A 14,592-nucleotide genomic window follows, 5' to 3' on the forward strand; every position below is an offset into this window, starting at 1 on the left:
ACTAATTTTTTTTTATATTATGAAATAATTTTATTATTAAATTCATTAGAAGTAATTGCTAATTTACTATTAAGTGGTTTAAGAGACCAATACTTGCTTTCAGTCATCTAATAATGAATTATTATTAATTCATTTAATAAAATTTTTTACAGGAATTCTTTCAATTACAATAGGTATAAAACTATGATTAGTTCCACAAATTTCAGAACATTGTCCAAAAAATAATCCAGGACGGCTAATTATAAAATTAGTTTGGTTTAGTCGTCCTGGTGTTCTATCAATTTTTACACCAAGAGCAGGAATAGTTCATGAATGAATAACATCTGCTGCTGAAGCTAAAATTCGAATTTGTGAATTTATAGGTAAAATTACTCGATTATCTACGTCTAATAATCGAAAATTATTATTAATTATTTCATTTGTTGGGATTATATATGAATCAAATTCAATATTTAAAAAATCTGAATATTCATATTTTCAGTATCATTGATGTCCAATAGTTTTTAATGTTATTGATGGTTCATTAATTTCATCTAATAAATATAATAATCGAAGTGATGTGAAAGCAATAAATAATAATATAATTGTTGGGAGAATCGTTCAAATTACTTCAATGGTTTGTCCATGTAATAAATTTCGATTTGTATATTTATTAAAGAATAATATAAATATTAAATAACTGATTAATATTGTAATTATAATTAAAATTATTAATGTATGATAATGAAAAAAAGTTAATTGTTCTATTAAAGGTGATGCACTATCTTGAAGTCTAAAAGTGGCTCATGTTGTCATTTAATTTCTAATAAAAGTAAAATCTTTATATATGAAGCTTAAATCCATTGCACTAATCTGCCATATTAGAAATTAGTTAATAAAGGTAATTCAGAATATCTATCTTCTGCTGGGGGAGTATTTTGAAATCATTCAATTGAGGATCTAAATTGTATAGGATGTAAAACTATTCGTTAGAAACTATACTTTCTCAAATAATAAATAAAAATAATAAAATTCCTATTAATGAAATAGACGAACCAATTGTGGAGGTGATATATCATGTAGTATAAGCATCTGGATAATCTGAATATCGTCGTGGTATTCCTGCTAAACCTAGGAAATGTTTAGGGAAGAATGTTAAATTTACACCTAAAAATATAATTAAAAATTGAGTTTTTAATCAAATAGGATTTAAAGTTAATCCTGCAAATAAAGGGTATCAATGGATGAGTCCAGCTATAATAGCAAAAACTGCTCCTATAGATAAAACATAGTGGAAATGTGCAACTACGTAATAAGTATCATGTAGAATAATATCAATTGAGGAATTAGCTAATACTACTCCTGTTAATCCTCCCACGGTAAATAAGAATACAAATCCTAAAGATCAAAGTATCGTTGGAGAATATATTAATTGAGTCCCATGCAATGTTGCTAATCAACTAAAAATTTTGATACCTGTAGGGACAGCAATAATTATAGTTGCTTAAGTGAAATAAGCTCGTGTGTCTACATCTATTCCTACTGTAAATATATGATGAGCTCATACAATAAAGCCTAATAATCCAATTGTTATTATAGCATAAATTATTCCTAAAGAACCAAAAGTTTCTTTTTTTCTTGATTCTTGTCTAATAATATGAGAAATTATTCCAAATCCAGGTAAAATTAAAATATAAACTTCTGGGTGACCAAAAAATCAAAATAAATGTTGATATAAAATAGGATCTCCACCACCTGCTGGATCAAAAAATGATGTATTTAAATTTCGGTCTGTTAATAATATAGTAATAGCTCCTGCTAGAACTGGTAGAGATAATATAAGTAAAAGAGCAGTTAATATTACTGCTCATACAAATAAAGGTATTCGATCAAATGTAATACGTGTCGATCGTATATTAATAACAGTAGTAATAAAATTTACGGCTCCTAAAATAGAAGAGATTCCAGCTAAATGTAAAGAAAAAATAGTTAAATCAACAGATGCTCCTCTATGTGCAATAGTAGATGAAAGAGGAGGGTAAATTGTTCAACCTGTTCCAGTTCCAGTTTCTACTATACTGCTAATGAGTAATAATGTAAGGGATGGGGGCAATAATCAAAAACTTATATTGTTTATTCGAGGGAATGCTATGTCAGGAGCTCCTAGTATAAGGGGTACTAGTCAATTTCCAAATCCCCCAATTATGATTGGTATAACATAAGCAATAGAGATGTAACAATTACATTATAAATTTGGTCATTTCCAATTAAGTTACCTGGAGGACCTAATTCAGCTCGAATAATAATTCTTAATGAAGTTCCAATTATTCCTGCTCAAGCTCCAAAAATAAAATATAATGTTCCGATATCTTTATGATTTGTTGAAAATAACCATTGTCGCGACTAAGTGCGACTTATTTATGGTATATTCACTGGTGTAATTAAATGGCTGAATTTTAGGCGGTAGACTGTAAATCTATTTATAAGAATATTTCTTTTTAATTAAAGTTTTATAGTCAATAATGACATTAGATTGCAAATCTAAAGGAGTAATTAGATTACTAAGGCTTAAAAGGTTCTACTAATATTTATAGCTTTGAAGGCTATTAGTTTTTTTAACTTGAAACCTTCAAAAATATTAGTAGAATAGTGGATGGATAATAGAAATTGTAATTAAACTAAATGTTGAAATAAAAGAAATCATTAATATTCATTTAATAAAAAAATTATTTGATTTTATTGAAAATACTCAATTATTTTCATAATAGTTTAATGTGAATGTAGAAAAACATAATCGTAAATAAAAAAATAATGTAATTAATGATATTGTTACTATAATTGTTGTCAGCAAGTATTGCTTATTTATAATTAAATGTTGAATTACTAATCATTTTGGTAAGAATCCAATAAATGGTGGTAATCCTCCTAAAGATAGTAGGTTTAATAGTAAAATAAACTTTAAAATTTTTAAATTGAAAAATGAATTGAATAATTGATTTATATGATAAATTTCAAAATTTTTGAATAAGAAAATTATACTAAATGATAAAAATGAATAAAATAAAAGATATGTAATTCATAATATTTCATTAATTTGCTGCTAATATTCACCCTAAATGAGTAATAGATGAAAAAGCTATTAATTTTCGTAATGAAGTTTGATTTAATCCTCCTAAAGAACCAATAATAATTGATATAATAATAACAACATTTATAAAATTAATATTAATTAAATAAGAAATTAATATTATAGGGGCAATTTTTTGTCATGTTATTAAAATTAAATTATTATTTCATGATAATCCTTCTATGACTGTTGGAAATCAAAAATGGAAAGGAGCAGTGCCTCTTTTTAATAATAAAGAAGAAATTAAAATTCATTTACTAAATAAATAATCATTTGTTATCAATAAAATATTTGTGTATATTATAATAATACAAAATAATAGAATTGCTGATGCAATTGTTTGAATTAAAAAATATTTTAGAGAAGCTTCTGTAGATATTAGATTATTATAGTTATTATCTTTTATTAGGGGGATAAAAGATAATAAATTAATTTCTAAACCTATTCAAGCCCTTAATCAAGAATTTGATGAAATTGTAATTATTGTTCTTATTAGTAATATCGAAAAGAATATAATTTTTGCAGAATTATTAAAAATTAAAAAGAAAAGGATTTATAACCTTTATAAATGGGGTATGAACCCAGTAGCTTTATTAGCTTATCTTTTTATATTTTAGTGTAAGATGCACATAAGTTTTTGATACTTTTAGAAATGGTTTAATTCCACTAAATATAATGAATGTAATAGAATTACATTACTTATCCTATAAAGATAACCATTTTTTCAGGCAATTCATTAAGTTAAAATAGACGGATTTTTATTGTATTTTTTAGAATGCAAAATTATCTTTTTTAAAATTAAAGATTAAAATTCATTCTAAAATAAATGGATTTTTTTTTTATACTAAGAATTTAGAAAAAATTATGTAAAATTCATTATAAATATGTAATATATTAAATAATTAAAATTAGTGTTTGAAAAATTACTGATTTTAATTTTATTTAAATAATAAAAAATTCTAATATAGATAGGTATGAGGGTTAAAATCACAGCTTTAATATAGATATATAGATGTATATCGTTTATTTATATTTAATATTTAGATTTATAAAAATTTCTAATAATAGATTATAATATTAATAATCAAATTTTAATATACTAATCTATATTTTTAAATTTTAGGGGTTTTTGGACAAAATTAATATGCATCTATTAATATATTAAATATTTATACATATATAGATATTTATTGATCTTTATAGTATATCTCTTAATTATAATGAATAGAACATAATTTTTAAATAAAATGTCATGTATATAAAATAATTGAATGAAAAGTGTCTATTTCGGTATAAAGAAAATTAATAAATAACAAAATTTTAAAATTTTTTTTAAAAATTTCGAAATTTTTTGGAATAAAAAAAAATATTATGAAAATTATTAATAATTTAAAAATTTTTAATATTGTAAAAAATTGAAATTTTGTTAAAAATTAAAAATTTTTTAATTATTTGTCTTTTAAATTGTAAGACTTAGTAATTTTAAAATTTATTATTTATGATTTTATATTTTATTTAAATTTTATTGATTATTAAATGTAAATTTTATATACTATATTTTATTATTTATTTATATTAAGTATTGATTTTTAAAAATTGAAAATTAAATTATTTTATTTTATATAAAATAAATTAAAAATTTTAAAATTATTAATCATTGCATTCAATATTTTATTATAAAATTGATTTTTATTAAACATTTTATAATTATTGATTATTTTTAATTTTATTTAATAATTAATTAGGGATTAATTATTTATTAAGATTTTAAATTATTAATTATTTTTTAGAATTATTATTTGTTTATTAGATATTTATTAATAATTAAATTTTTTAATATTAAAAATTTTATACTTATTGATTATTTTTGATAGTTTTATTTATTTTATTTAATATTAATTTATAATTAATTAGGGGTTAATTATAAATTATTTATTTTATTAAACATTTTAAAATTATTAATCATTTTCATAATATTTATATTTTTATTATAAAATGAATTTATGAAAAATTTTTACGGGAAGCTAAGTACTATATTTAAATATTTATTTGAAGATGATTTATAAATAAAAATATAATTTAAATTATTAAATATAGTTATCTAATAATATTTAATAATAAATTTAAAAATTGAAATTAAATAATTTTATTTTGTTAAGAAAAATAATTTTAGATTTTTAAAATTATTGATTATTTTTATTTAATATTTTATTATAAAATTTATTTTTATTAAAAATTTTAAAATTATTAATTATTTTTAATTTTATTGAATAATTAATTATAAATTATTAATTTATTTTATTAAAAATTTTAAAATTATTAATAATTTTCATAATTTTCATAAATTAAATATTAATAATTAATTAGGGGTTAATTATGAATTATTTATTTTATTAAAAATTTTAAAATTATTAATTATTTTCATAATATTTATATTTTTATTATAAAATGAATTTATGAAAAAATTTTTACGGGAAGCTAAGTACTATATTTAAATATCTATTTGAAGATGATTTATAAATAAAAATATAATTTCAATTATTAAATATAGTTATCTATTAATATTTAATAATAACTTTAAAAATTGAAAATCAATTATTTTATTTTGTTAAAAAAAAATAATTTTAGATTTTTAAAATTATTGATTATTTTTATTTAATATTTTATTATAAAATTGATTTTTATTAAAAATATTAAAATTATTAATTATTTTCAATTTTATTGAATAATTAATTATAAATTATTAATTTATTTTATTAAAAATTTTAAAATTATTAATTATTTTCATAATTTTTATAAATTAAATATTAATAATTAATTAGAGGTTAATTATGAATTATTTATTTTATTAAAAATTTTAAAATTATTAATTATTTTCATAATATTTATATTTTTATTATAAAATGAATTTATGAAAAAATTTTTACGGGAAGCTAAGTACTATATTTAAATATTTATTTAAAGATGATTTATAAATAAAAATATAATTTCAATTATTAAATATAGTTATCTATTAATATTTAATAATAACTTTAAAAATTGAAATTAAATTATTTTGTTTTGTTAAAAAAAATAATTTTAAATTTTTAAAATTATTTATTATTTTTATTTAATATTTTATTATAAAATTGATTTTTATTAATAATTTTATAATTATTGATTATTTTTAATTTTATTTAATAATTAATTATAAATTATTAATTTATTTTATTAAAAATTTTAAAATTATTAATAATTTTCATAATTTTTATAAATTAAATATTAATAATTAATTAGGGGTTAATTATGAATTATTTATTTTATTAAAAATTTTAAAATTATTAATTATTTTCATAATATTTATATTTTTATTATAAAATGAATTTATGAAAAAACTTTTACGGGAAGCTAAGTACTATATTTAAATATTTATTTGAAGATGACTTATAAATAAAAATATAATTTCAATTATTAAATATAGTTATCTATTAATATTTAATAATAACTTTAAAAATTGAAATTAAATTATTTTATTTTGTTAAAAAAAATAATTTTAGATATTTAAAATTATTGATTATTTTTAATTAATATTTTATTATAAAATTGATTTTTATTAAAAATTTTAAAATTATTAATCATTTTTAATTTTATTGAATAATTAATTATAAATTATTAATTTATTTTATTAAAAATTTTAAAATTATTAATTATTTCATAATTTTTATAAATTAAATATTAATAATTAATTAGGGGTTAATTATGAATTATTTATTTTATTACAAATTTTAAAATTATTAATCATTTTCATAATATTTAAATTTTATAAATATGAGGAATTAAGTGTTAGAATATAAATTTGAAAATAATTTATAAATTAAAATTTAATTTAAATTATTTAATATAGTTATTTATCAATATTAAATATAAATTTTAAAAATTGAAATAAATTATTTTATTATATTAGAAAAAAAATAGTTTAGATTATAGAATTATTAATCGTTTTTATTTTATATTTTATTATTAAATTAATTTTTATTAAAAATTTTAAAATTATTAATCATTTTCATAATATTTTATATTTATAAATATGAGAGGTTAAATGTTTGAATATTAAATTGAAAATAATTTATAAATGAAAATTTAATTTAAATTTGTTTAGTTGATTTATTTCAATAGACTGCCAAGAATGTACATTGGAAGAACAGTTTGGTATGAGAAAATATGTGAGAGAGATGGGTGAAGAAAATAGTGATGGGGAGTGTTGCCACATATTAAAAATTAATTACCAATTTATTTCCAACACTTCTTCTCAACAATTTACATTAGTATTTAAATATATACCCATATCTCTTGTAAATTTCATATGCTTAACTTTTTGCAAATTTTTAGTTAATATATCTGACATCATATTATCGGTTTGTATATAATTTAAATCAATTTCTTTTCTGGTATACATTTGCCTGATGTGATGATATTTGATGTCAATATGTTTACTACGGGCATGATATGTCGGATTCTTGACGAGGCATTGCGAACTTAAATTGTCGTTGTTGATAATCATTGGACCATTCTGGATGAAACCCATTTCTTCTAAAAGTTTGCTAATATATGCAGATTCTTTCGCTGCTGATGATAACGCTATGTACTCAGCCTCTGTGCTGCTGAGTGCGATGACGCTTTGCTTTTTGCACCCCCAAGAAAACACGGCACCTGCTGCTACAAAAGCGTAGCCCGAATATGACTTTCGATCTGATGCATCACTTCCCCAATCAGCATCTGCGAAACCCTCTATAGGTCTTCCAGTTCTTGTATAGTGAAGTTTGTTATCAGCCGTTTTACGCAAATAACGCAGTAAGTGCTTTACTCCCGCTTCATGCTCAGTATGTGGGTTAGTGTTTCTTTGTGATAACTTACAAACGGAGTGTAAAATGTCAGGACGTGTTGAGATCGCCAAATACATTAATGCACCTACGATTGACTGATATGGCGTTTTATCATTGAGTATTTTTGTTATAGTACGATTGCGAAGATATACGGCAGTTCGTATTGCTTCCGCCCAAAAATGCTCACCAAGTTTTGCATAATTTAGCATGGCCCTGGCCATCTCTACCAAAGTTCTGTTGGCACGTTCTGCTACCCCGTTTTGTTGCGGAGTGTAAGGTACGGTCAATTGCCGTTGAATGCCATTTTGTTTTAAAAATACATCAAACACATTTGATACGTATTCGCGCCCATTGTCGCTTCTCAACTGCTTAATTTTACAGCCAGTTTGATTTTCGCTCATTGTCTTGTACTCTTTAAATGCTTCAAAAACTTTATCTTTGGATTTTAAGAAGTACACGCTCATATAACGCGACCTGTCATCAATAAATGTGACAAAATACCTCGAACCGCCAATAGATGCACAGTTAATAGGACCACAAACATCGCTATGCACAACACCAAGTAACTCTTTTGCAGGCGTTTTTGATGCTTGTGCAAATGGCTTTGCGCATATTTTTGATTTCGCACACGTCTCACATACAATTTCGTTTGGTATTTTACAAAGCTGTAGCCCTAAGACTTCTTTTTTATTTGCCATGTCTTTCAAACAATTAAAATTTAAATGTCCATATCGATTGTGCCATTTGAAAAAATTACTTGCGGCATCTTTTTGTACCACCGCACTAAAACACTTATTTGTCCCACCCTCATATAGAAATAGTCCGTTAATATTGAACGCTTTCAACAGCACACAGTTTTTGTTGTTTTTGATTTCAACAGAATTACGCTCAAATATCACTGCATTGCCGCTCTCTATGGCTTTGCTCACAGATATAAAATTACTTTGTAGTGTTGGCACATATAAGACATTTTTTAATGTTATTGTTGTACCGTCTAGGTCAACGTCGCCACGACCAACAGCGTTTATACAATTGGCGCCTGCCAACCAAATATTTTCACAACATTCTTGATAGTTTTTAAATGAACTGCGCACACAACATAAATGCGACGTGGCGCCGCTATCTACGCACCAGACATTTGTATTAATTCTCGTATTTGGTGGTGGTTTTGCGCTTAACATAAAACATGAACGATCATCGTTCTCTTTTCGACACTCAGTTTTCTTGCCATTGCATGTAGCAGCGAAATGTCCTCGTTTACCGCAATTGAAACACTTCACGTTTTTGTTGTTTTTATTGCCTTTGTTACCCGAACCATTACCACTGCTTGAAGCATTTTTTACCGTTTTGTTGAAGTTTGTAGTTTTGTATGAACGTGCTTGCATTAACGCTTCTGTCCCTTTTTCGTTTTTAACATCATTATCACACTGCCGCGCGCCTTCTTCTAACAATTTAATTTTCACTGTATTAAATGTAGGCAACTCATCACGGGTCTCCATTGCTACAACAAAATTTTCATATTGCGCAGGCACACCTGCTAACAAAATTATAACTAAAATTTCGTCTGGGATTATTACACCTATGTCTGCAAGCCCTTCTTTAATTTTGCAAAACTCGTTTACGTGATTTGCCACTGGACATACTAAGACGCAACAAACTTTTAAACAACAAAACTTTTCGCGCCGGCCCTTGTGGCTGATGGATATTACGCAGTTTATCCCATGCTACCATTGCGACTTCTATGTTCTTCACATGGTTAATTTGTGTTGGCTTTACACATAGCAATATTGATGCCATTGCTTTTTCATTTTTTATATCAAATGCCGCTTTTTGTTCACTGGTCATTTCATCAGATTTCTTTTCACGACCACACACAACTCCCCACAAATCAGAGTGTACTAGCACGCTTTTCATTTGAACTGACCATGACGCGTAATTGGCATCATCCAATTTTTCAATTTGAAAAAGCGAAGTCATTTTCATGTTTTTTAATTCAACTTTTTTAATGTACCGACACACAGCACAATAACTCAAAATAGTCTTTTAAATATAATACCTTTATACCGACACACAGCGAACGCTTAAACCTTAAACGCGCTAACTATTTTAATTTTCACTTTTTACGCTGCTTACGCGCTCTGGCCCATAACCTGTTTAGTTGATTTATTTCAATAGACTGCCAAGAATGTACATTGGAAGAAGAACAGTTTGGTATGAGAAAATATGTGAGAGAGATGGGTGAAGAAAATAGTGATGGGGAGTGTTGCCACATATTAAAAATTAATTACCAATTTATTTCCAAAAAAATTATTGAATATAATTATTTATTAGTATTAAACATAAGTTTTAAAAATTGAAATAAATAATTTTATTTTATTAGAAAAAAATAGTTTAGATTCTAGAATTATTAATCGTTTTTATTTTATATTTTATTATGTAATTGATTTTTATTAAAAATTTTAAAATTATTAATTATTTTTATAATATATTTTATAAATATGAGGAGTTAAGTGTTAGAATATTAATTTGAAAAATATTTATAAATGAAAATTTAATTTAAATTATTGAATATAATTATTTATTAATATTAAATATAAATTTTAAAAATTGAAATAAATTATTTTATTTTATTAAAAAAAATAGTTTGGATTCTAGAATTATTAATAGTTTTTATTTTATATTTAATTATGAAATTGACTTTTATTAAAAATTTTAAAATTATTAATTATTTTTATAATGTTATATTTTATAAATATGAGGAGTTAAGTGTTAGAATATTAGTTTGAAAATAATTTATAAATGAAAATTTAATTTAAATTATTGAATGTAATTATTTATTAATATTAAACATAAATTTTAAAAATTGAAATAAATTATTTTATTTTATTAGAAAAAAAATAGTTTAGATTCTAGAATTATTAATCGTTTTTATTTTATATTTTATTATGAAATTGATTTTTATTGAAAATTTTAAAATTATTAATCATTTTCATAATGTTATATTTTATATTATTAAATGAATTTATGGAAAAAATTTTAGGGGAGTAAATTACTATATTAAATTATTAATTTGATAATTATTAGTTAATTTATAATATTAAAAATTTTAAAATTATTAATCATTTTCATAACTTATATTTTTATTATTAAAATTAATTATTTTTATTATTTGAATTTAATATTTATTATTCATTTTCATATTTTTTATAAATCTATTTTTAATATAAAGTTTTATTTTAGCTTATTTTTTGTTATAAATTTATTTTATATGTAAATTTTTGTGTGTATTATTATTTATTTTAATAATTGAAAATTTAAATTTTATTCTCAGTAATTAGTTTTATTAATCAATTAAAATTGGAATTAGTAATTTTATTTAGTATTGGTTAAATTTGTGCCAGCATCCGCGGTTATACAAATAATGCAAATAAAAATTTTTCGATGAAAGATATAAGTTAAAAATATATATAAATTTATTAAGTGAAATTTTAAATGTATAATAGTTTTTAAGTTGATTTTATTTAGTCTTAAAAATTTTATTATTAAACTAGGATTAGATACCCTATTATAAAAAATGTAATTGTTTTTCATTAAGGTAGTATTAGTTATGTTCTTGAAACTTAAAAAATTGGGCGGTATTTTAGTCTATTCAGAGGAACCTGTTCTATAATCGATAATCCACGATGCACCTCACTTAAATTAGTTTTCAGTTTATATATCGTCTTTATTAGAATATTTTATTAGAATAATAATTTTCAATAATTTGTATTTAAATTTATATCAGATCAAGGTGTAGCTTATATTTAAGTAGAAATGGGTTACAATAAAATTATTTAAATAAATTTAAATTTTAAATGTTTAATGAAATTTGATTTGGTAGTAAAATTTTAAAGATAAAAAATTTGACTTTAACTCTAAAATATGCACATATCGCCCGTCGCTCTTATTCTAAAATAAGATAAGTCGTAACATAGTAGATGTATCGGAAGGTGTATCTAGAATGACAATTTAAAGCTTATAAAGTAAAGTATTTCATATACATTGAAGAGATTTTTGTGCGAATCAATATAAATTGAATTTAATATTTATTTATTTTATGATTTATTTATTAATATTATTTGTTTAATTTATATTAAAAGTAATTATAAAAATTAGTGTTTTAGTAATTTTTAATGAAAAAATAAATTTAATTATAGTTTATTTGTGTTGTGAAAGATTATTGAAATAATTTGAAAATTTTTATTTTATAAGAAAAATTTATTTTTTGTACCTTGTGTATCAGGGTTTATTAAATAATTAATAGTAAAAATATTAATCTCGATTTTATAAGAGTTAATAATTTATTAAATTTAATGTATTAAAATTATTTTGAATAAGTTATTAGAAATGAAATGTTATTCTTTTATAAATATATCTAGTTTTTTTAGAAATAAATTTAATTTAGTAATTTTTGATTTTATTTATTATTTTGTTAATAAATAAATTTATTAATTATAATATTTTAAGGGATAAGCTTTAAAATAAATTATTATAAATGGAATAACTTAGTTAAAAAATATATGCTTAGAATTAGCAATTATTATTAATTTTGCTAAAAATTATTTTATTTAAATATTATATAGTATATTGTTTTAATTTTCTATGAAAAAATTTTTTGTAATTTTATTTGAAAAGAAATAATGATTAAATTAGTATATATATATATATATATATAAGTAATTTTTAATGAAAAGTTTATATAAAGAACTCGGCAAATATATTACTCGCCTGTTTAACAAAAACATGTCTTTTTGAGTTAATTTTAAAGTCTGACCTGCCCAATGAAAATTTTTAATGGCCGCAGTAATTTAACTGTGCAAAGGTAGCATAATCATTAGTCTTTTAATTGAAGGCTTGTATGAATGGTTGGATGAAGTATAATCTGTTTCATATAAATTTATTATAGAATTATATATTTTAGTAAAAAAGCTAAAATTTTGTTAAAACACGAGAAGACCCTATAACTCTTTATAGTTTTACAAATTTTTATTTTTTAGATTGATTTTATTTTAATTTTTAAGATTATTTCATTGGGGCGATATTAAAATTTAATTAACTTTTAATTAATTTTTATCATTTATTTATGATTTATTGATCTATTATTAATGATTAAAAGAATAAGTTACTTTAGGGATAACAGCGTAATTTTTTTGGAGAGTTCTTATTGATAAAAAAGTTTGCGACCTCGATGTTGGATTAAGATATAATTTTAGGTGTAGTTGCTTAAATGGTAAGTCAGTTCGACTTTTAAATTCTTACATGATCTGAGTTCAAACCGGTGTGAGCCAGGTTGGTTTCTATCTTTAATATATTATAATATCTTAGTACGAAAGGACCAGTTATTAAAATAATTATATTTTATTTATGTGAATTTTATTAATATAATTTAATTAACTATTTTGGAAGATTAGTGCATTAAATTTAGAATTTATAGATGTAATTTTTAATTACAAATAGTACTTGTTTATTTTTGAATTATTTTTAACTTTAATCGGTTCATTAATTTTAATCATTTGTGTTTTAGTGAGAGTTGCTTTTTTGACTCTTTTGGAGCGTAAAGTATTAGGATATATTCAAATTCGAAAAGGTCCAAATAAGGTTGGTTTATTAGGAATTCCTCAACCTTTTGTGATGCAATTAAATTATTTACTAAAGAACAAACTTATCCTTTATTATCGAATTATATTTCTTATTATTTTTCTCCAATTTTTTCTTTATTTCTTTCTTTAATTGTTTGATTTTGTATGCCTTTGTTTGTAAAATTATTTTCTTTTAATTTAGGGTTGTTATTTTCTTTAAGTTGTGCTAGATTAGGTGTTTATAGAATTATAATTGCTGGTTGATCATCAAATTCTAATTATGCTTTATTAGGAGGGTTACGGGCGGTTGCCCAAACAATTTCTTATGAAGTTAGAATAGTTTTAATTTTATTGTCTTTTGTTTTTTTAATTGGAAGATATAATATTTTTCAATTTTTTATTATCAAAAATATATTTGATTTTTAGTAATTTTTTTGCTTCTTAGATTTATTTGATTTTGTATTTGTTTAGCTGAAACTAATCGAACACCCTTTGATTTTGCTGAAGGTGAATCTGAATTAGTTTCTGGATTTAATGTTGAATATAGAAGAGGTGGATTTGCGTTAATTTTTATAGCTGAATATTCTAGAATTTTATTTATGATAATATTATTTAGAGTTATTTTTTTAGGTTGTGATTTATTTAACTTTGTGTTTTATTTAAAATTAATATTTATTTCTTTTGTATTTATTTGAGTACGTGGTACTTTGCCTCGGTTTCGTTATGATAAATTAATATATTTAGCTTGAAAGTGTTTTTTACCAATTTATTTGAATTATTTATTATTTTTTATTGGGTTTAAATTGTTGTTGTTAAATTTTATTTAATTAATTTTGTTAAGTAAAGTTAATAGAAAGCATTTTTCTATATTATGTTTTCAAAACATATGCTTATTCCAGCTCATTAACTATTTAATTAAATTATCTCATCATTTATTAATTATAGGATTTGTAATATAATATAAAAAGTAAATAATTGTTAAAATTTGACCTACAATAATATAAGG

At 21.5% G+C, this 14,592-nt stretch overlaps 1 protein-coding gene and 1 pseudogene across 1 annotated transcript in view; both read right to left on the reverse strand.

The window, feature by feature from the left end:
- The window catches only part of LOC137235148 (glutamate receptor ionotropic, kainate 1-like), a 2,828,327-nt gene that overhangs the window by 2,336,757 nt on the left and 476,978 nt on the right, over window positions 1–14,592 (reverse strand). The gene's annotated exons all lie outside the window — the stretch shown is intronic.
- Window positions 2,729–3,641, reverse strand: LOC137235153 (NADH-ubiquinone oxidoreductase chain 2-like; annotated as a pseudogene).

The sequence above is a fragment of the Eurosta solidaginis genome, chromosome X, assembly GCF_040869045.1.
Source record: "Eurosta solidaginis isolate ZX-2024a chromosome X, ASM4086904v1, whole genome shotgun sequence".
In the NCBI taxonomy this organism is placed as follows: Eukaryota; Metazoa; Arthropoda; class Insecta; order Diptera; family Tephritidae; genus Eurosta; species Eurosta solidaginis.